We start from the raw sequence: 7,225 nt of genomic DNA, 5'->3' as shown, positions 1-7,225 counted from the left end.
GCACTGCTTGCGGCTCCTTCCTTTGGGGTATGGATGAGTGTGTGAGACCATTACTGAGCCACCAGGAGGGCTGCTTCTCATAATCTAACTTGGAGGAGACTGCAGGCTGGGGCTGGCAAGAACTCTATGTCCAGTACATGTCATGCAGCACTGACCACATGCCTGTGAAATAGAATGTTTTATTAGAACATTTCTCTCCTATGGTCCAGCCCTCTTGGCTGCCCCTACTCATAGGCATGCTCAGAGGAGCCACTTCTCCCAGATGACAAGCAGGAGTAATTTCAAACCTTAATAACTTTAATATGGTGCCTTCAGAGAGCCAGATCTGCTGCAGCTAGCAGAAATCCTTCGCAGTTCCACTGAAGGCAGTAGCATTATGTCAGTTTACACCAGCTGACCCATAATTTGCATTCACTGAATTGCACTGATGCAACTCTACCCCCTGCCATTGCAGAGGCTGCACAAACCAATTTGCTGCCTTCAGCAATGCTTCAGTGTGCTACCCACCATGCCGTTCAAATATGGTCCTGCTATCTCCACCAGGCCAAATGTGAGCTAGTGGCATTGCAACCTGCTGCACAGGGTCACAGCACCATGCAGCTTTGGCCCAACTGCCTCTCCGGCATGGCTGAGGAGTGGCTGGGCCAAATCTGCTGCCCAGAAATCTGCCACCCGAGTCAGTTTTCTAGCTTACCTATAGCTAAAGCTGCCTTTGCTGCCACGCCTGCTTTCCCCAACACTCAGCAATGCTGATCTCTAATACAAGAAGAATTGTGTGTTGATACTGCTGCGAACTGGGCCTATTTCTCTGCACTATTCAGAAACCTCTCTGCCTTGGTGCTCCGCAGCCACTCAGTGCTAGCCATTGTTCTCTGGGCTTCTTTCAGCTGCACACAGGAGCCTGCGGGGTCAAATATCTGATCTTTTTAATGTCAATTTCTTTTATGCTCATCCTATTCTCTTTTGTTTACATGGCATCTGTAAACTGCAGGAAAAAGTTAAAATAGACAATCAAAATGATATTTAAAAGTCTTACCATTTTTTCAAAAGTATATAGAAGAACTAAGTACTAGTTTAATATCCTTATGAGAAAATACCGTACAACGATGACACAAAAGGTCTATTTTCATGAAAGTGCGTCACAAATATATATAATGGCCAAACAGTAATACAGTAACTCCTCATTTAACGTCGTCCTGGTTAACATTGTTTCGTTGTTACATCACTGACTAAGTAGAGAACATGCTTGTTTAAAGTTGCACAATGCTCCCTTGTAACGTTGTTTGGCAGGGCTCAGGACTGAGGGAGCTTGCTGGTAGCAGCCGCTGTCTCAACTTGCTGATCTACTTAAAAAGGCAATGTACTTAGAGTGGGGTCAATATATTTCAAGGGGCAATGCACATCTCTCTCTCTCTCTCTCTCTCACACACACACACACACACACACACACACACACACACACACACACACACGGTGTGTGTGTCTGTCTCACACATGCATGCACCACCCGGCACTTTGGACAGTGGAAGGAGAGTTGCGCTCTAGGGGGATAGCGTGGGTTCATCATCCAGTTCAGTTTCAGCAGGGAATCTTTGCAGCCACTGCCATGCCTCTATTTTGTCTCCTCCCTCCATTCATGCTGCCTTGTAGAGTTAACCCTTGAGGGCTCATCCGAGTGCTAGTTCAGCATTTAGCAGGAAGGTATTTCCTGGGAAATATCCCACCCTCTGACACCATCACCTCAACCAAGCTTCACACTCATCATTGCTGTGTACAGTGTTAAATTGTTTGTTTAAAACTTATACTGTGTGTGTGTGTGTATATATATATATATATATATATATATATATATATATATATATATATAATGTCTTTTGTCTGGCAAACAAAATTTCCCTGGAACCTTAACCCCCACTATTTACATTAATTCTTATGGGGAAATTGGATTCGCTTAACTTTGTTTCGCTTAAAGTCTCATTTTTCAGGAACATAACTACAACATTAAGCGAGGAGTTACAGTATTTCCTAGTAATCAATATTGTAAAAGGAATAGAAACAGAGCACATTCTCAATACATTTGAAGATTACAATCTTGTACTGTCCTAGGATACGGTGCTATTGAATTGTGGAAGGACAGTGAGTTTTTTCTAATGGTATTTATAGCAAAGAGTGTGTTCATAGAAGCACTGAAAACATTTTAATGTTTTCAATTTGTTTTGATTGTTCCTTTCAGAATTCTGAGCTCTCCGTCAGGTTTTCTGGTATTAGCTGCTGTTTTGGATAAATCATTACTGCCTCTGATAAAGAAAATTGGATTATCTTGTATCAATACACTAAGAGCTATTATATTGAAGAAACTACTTAACTTTCCTACTAATTTACAGTTATTGCTACCCCTAGCTATCTCAATAACTAATTTTGTAATTATTTTGCCAAGGCGACGCACACTAATGAAGTAGTTATGAAGAGATAATCAACACGTCTCTGAAAACTCCAACCATCACTAAGCACCGGTTTGACGGAGCACAGCTTATTACTGGATTTCACAAGAAACTATGGGTCTGATCCAAAGGGCATTGAAACTAATGGGGATTTTTTCATTAGCTACAACGGGTTTTGGATCAGACTTGTATGGTCTGATTCAATTCCCCTTGAAGCTGTTGAGAAGATTCCTATTGATTTCAGTGGGAGCTGGATCCAGGCTTAAATGGAGAAAACCTCACTGGAAAATATGTCACCCATGTAAAAAGGATCCTTTGTTAGTATGGAGAATTTTGCCGTGTAAAATGTAGTAGCTTGTAGGCTCTTCCATGTGGGGTTCTGCACAAAGTAAAACATCAGAAATACTGCAGTCATTCCAACATACAGCAGAATGTAAACATTGCAACAAATGTGCCAAATCAGAGGTTCCTAGAGACCTTGCTATAGGATACATTCTAGCTCATCCAGCATGGATAAAAAACACAGTACTATGTCACGTATGGTGAATTAAACCTTACTTCATGGAGGTTAGAGCCATTTTCACTGATGTTTCGCAAAGACATTAATTCCATTGTCTGATTTCCCAAAGGGCGGGTGAGACTAGAGAAACGTTTGCTTTTGCTGGCCCTCCATCTGTGAGGGTTGAATCGACCCTTCCATCGTGTGCCATTAGTAACGACTGAAACCAAGATCTGATAAACGAAAGCAGAACACAAGTGATTAACTCCCACTTCTGCCCGAACCACAGAGTTCACTGTTGATTAGTACACCTGCAGAGATGTCAGCACAGCAGATAATTAAGATAATGAACAGCAATCCTAAATGTTTTTCTTGCAATTATATCAGTTAAGGATTCCAGCTCATTATCCTGGCTCAGGTCCTTGCTTCTGCTGCAGCATACTGCATCCCAGCCTCATCTCCTGCATCCACGTGGATACATTTTTTATGAAGTACAGATTACAATTTTATTTTAATGAAATCTGTATGTCTAGCGAACTAAAATCTCCCCCAGACTTTCCACGATAAAATGAGACCTATGTAGTTTTTGACCAATCGAAAAGAGTAACAAGCCAAAAATATTATTTAGAGAAATAAATACATTTTGTCTCTGGAGAGATTCAAAATGACATGATGCAGAGTTCTGGAAAGACACAGAAGACAGATGAACAATAGGTGTGTCATTCAAATGTGAGTAATGAGCAACTCAGAAACCCTTGGTGAGTTTTATTTACGCAGACATGTTGGAAGGCGGTGCCCAGTGCTGGTGACATGCATGAATGTTTTTCTCATCTCAGGGTCTCACAATAGATACATGGCAGCATCCCTTATCACAATTATCCATTTCATCTAGTGGAAATTGCAAGCATTGGAGTTTACACTAAGAACAGTTATGCAAAGTTCAATGAGAGATCTGTTAATTAAGGTTGAAATAGACCTGTATTATCATAGGAATTTTAGCCTGCACACAGTGCAGAATTTATCTATAAGTCTTAGATGCATGTGTTCATTAGTTAAGGGATCTTTCAAAAGTGCCCCTCACTTCTCCATAGTGACTGCTAAGCAGCTCAGTGAGAGGTTGGCACCTTTGTGAATGGGTTGGGTCCTTGGAATGTGCTGAGGCAGGCTAGGATTAGCCATTGCCTATTCATCTTGGAGTGCTATGCTGCAAGCAGGACGCAAGAAGTAGCATACAAATGGGAAAGGTTATGTGACAGGGCAGACAAGTGCCCCTGAGGAACCAAGTAGTGAGCCTCTAGTTGCAATATGGACATATACTACAAAGCCACGTCATGGGCAAAATGCATATTGAGAGGCACGTAAAGGACGTTAGAAAGGCAGAACTATAGCTAACCAGTGTAAATGGTCAAGTGTAGATTATACAGCAGAGTAGCTAAGCAGGAGTTCTGTCCCCCTGCTCAATAAACATGAACAAAAAGACACTAATACATGCCACACATTTGTTGAAAAGGACAGAGATTTGAACCTGGGAACACATATTACACTAGAAACTCAGAGTTATGAATGGCGATCGTTCATAACTCTGGAGATCACTCATAACTCTGAAGTGTTTGTAACTCTGAACAAAACGTTATGATTGTTCTTGCAAAAGTTCACAACTGAACAGTGACTTAATACAGCTTTGAAACTTTACTATGCAGAAGACAAATGCTGCTTTTAACCATCTTCATGCAAATGAAAGAAGCACAGAAACGGTTTCCTTACCTGGTCAAATCTTATTTTTTACTTTCCCTTTATTTTTTTAGTAGTTTACATTTAACACAGTACTGTGCTGTATTTGCTTTTTTTTCGGGCTCTGCTGCCTGATTGCGTACTTCCAGTTCCAAATGAGGTGTGTGGTTGATTGGTCAGTTCATAACTCTGAGGTTCGACTGTTGTGGGCTGGTTAGAGAGCCTAGTCACAAAGAGGAATCTGGAGCGAGAGAGGGGCTGCAGCATGAGAAAGGGGAGGACGGGGGCAGGGGAGGGAAGAGACTGCAAGGGGAGGTGTTAGACCAGGAAGACAGATAATCCCCAGAACAGCCAGGAGGAAGCGCCACCTGTGGTGAGTGAGTACCCCATGACACCACTACTGTCTCTTCTTCACTTTTCTGCTCAAGACCCATTTTTTATGTGGTACCTACAAGAAATCAACGACTGACGGATGATAGACTGACAAGCAGCCAGGGATAGCTGATATTTTTATTTTAAGATAAACTTTCAAATGATTTGGAGCGATCAAGCTGTACACATATGGAATCTCTTGATCTTACTGTGCTCATTTTCCCTTGGCTGTTCCCTGCCATTATTTGTTATTCACTTGTTTCAAATTAGATTGGAAGCTCTACGTGGCAGGGACAATATCTACTTGTGTGTTTGGACAGCTCAGAGCGCAATGGGGCCCTGCTCTACAAAGTAAGCATAAAATAATAAAATTAATAATAAGTACATTGGTACATTATAGGCTCTTGGGCCCAACTCTTCAAAGGTATTTAGGTGCCTAACTGCCACTAAAATCAAAGGGAGTTAGGCTCCTAAATGCCTTTGAGGATCTGGGCCTAACTTGTTGCCAAGTGTGGGCCCAGCTCCAATTGACTCTATTGGGAAAAGGATCAGAGCCTACGTGAGCAATGCAATAATAGTGGTTAGTGCTTCCGTTTATGTTTTTACTCAGATTTTTGCTTGCGCCATTTTACATTGAACTGGAAAATAATTAAGTGCATTGTTCTTTTCCAAAGTCTTTTAATCACTGGTCTGCTGCTGCAGCCCTGGACTTGACAAGAAGGTGATTGATGGGTTATTTTAAATGAGATTAGATTTAGTTATTGTTGAAGGTTTTTTTCATTAGCTCTCTTTATGAGTGAATGTTCCTTACCTAAGACAATTGAAATGTAATCTCTAATGTACTGGTACACACTGGAACCAGCTGTAGTGACACTCATTTAGTCATTGCCATGTAAGACTACTGTGTTGATCAGAGGAAAATACTATTTATAAGTCAGTCATTGTGCAATTTTATTATAAACCCTATTTGCAGAGACTAAAATAACATCTTTCTGGGCTGAAAAATTGAATGCAGAGAAAATATCTAGTGATATCTGTTAAAATTGATGTAATCATTTTGGCTAGAAACAGCTAATTTCCTGTATTTTGGAAAAATAATTATTTTAACTAAAATGTTACTGGATAATAGGGGTTAGCTCATTTCTATGCATCTAATCTACTTTAGGTATTTCTAGATTGCCTGTCACCACAATGTTTAAGTGCTAAATCCAGTAGTTTTGTTTGGTACAGGAAGATGTTAGTGGATTCTGCTTTTTGCTCCTCTGATGTTATCGGAAGCTTTGTTTTCGTAAGGAGCTTATTTTATTTTTGTGTGCCATGGCTTCTTTCCAAAGGTTTTTACTTTCAATGGATGAAAGACCCAATTCCAGTTTTACTGGAATTGCTCATGGGATTTCAATAGTTTTAGACACAGTTTCTGTTAATAAATTCATGGGTTTTGGGAGGAAAATAATCTCTCTAGGTAGAAGCCCAGTTCTGCGAGCTATCAAATGCTCTCCTCTCAGCTCACATAGAATTCAACAGGAGTTGAGGGTATACAGTACTTTACACGACCATGCCTTATACTAAGGGGGATTTAGGAAAACATAAGGAGCCGATCTAGATCATATACGTGAAATAGAATTGATTCAATAGCCTGAATCATCGTAGTATAATTCCTAGGAAAAAAACTAATGCAGCCACTATTAAAATAGCCATGAATCAGGGCCCTGTTAGTACTAATTAATCAAGATCTTAATGCAAACCGTGTTGAAAAATAAATATAATTAGATCTAGACTTTATTTAATATTTGTTTTACACTTTTGGCAGAAATCTAATGAGGAGCTGCTAGACTGACATTTTAAATATCAAATCTAAATCCCATCAACTAAAATCATAATATAGCCCAAATTTTGTTGCAGAAAATACCTATATTTAACAAATTATTTTAGCTTTGAATCCAGGCCTTGGTACCTGGAAAGAGTTCACAACACCTATCATACCGAAATAAATGCATGTGTACTGCTAACTAATGTTAACTGAACTCTAACATATTCACCAGTAGATCAGCGGTGCATCAGTGTTCAGTAATGCTTAGTGAAGAAAGTATTAAGTGTTCCGCTTTTAGTGTCAATTCCCTAGCTTCTGTGCATTTCTAGTGTCACAAAGTAATTTAACCTGACCTCAGGCAATTCTTATTTT

Source organism: Mauremys reevesii, linkage group 1 (genome assembly GCF_016161935.1).
Source record: "Mauremys reevesii isolate NIE-2019 linkage group 1, ASM1616193v1, whole genome shotgun sequence".
Lineage (NCBI taxonomy): Eukaryota > Metazoa > Chordata > Testudines > Geoemydidae > Mauremys > Mauremys reevesii.
The sequence above is the reverse complement of the archived record's forward strand: the minus strand, read 5'-3'. Positions refer to the sequence as shown.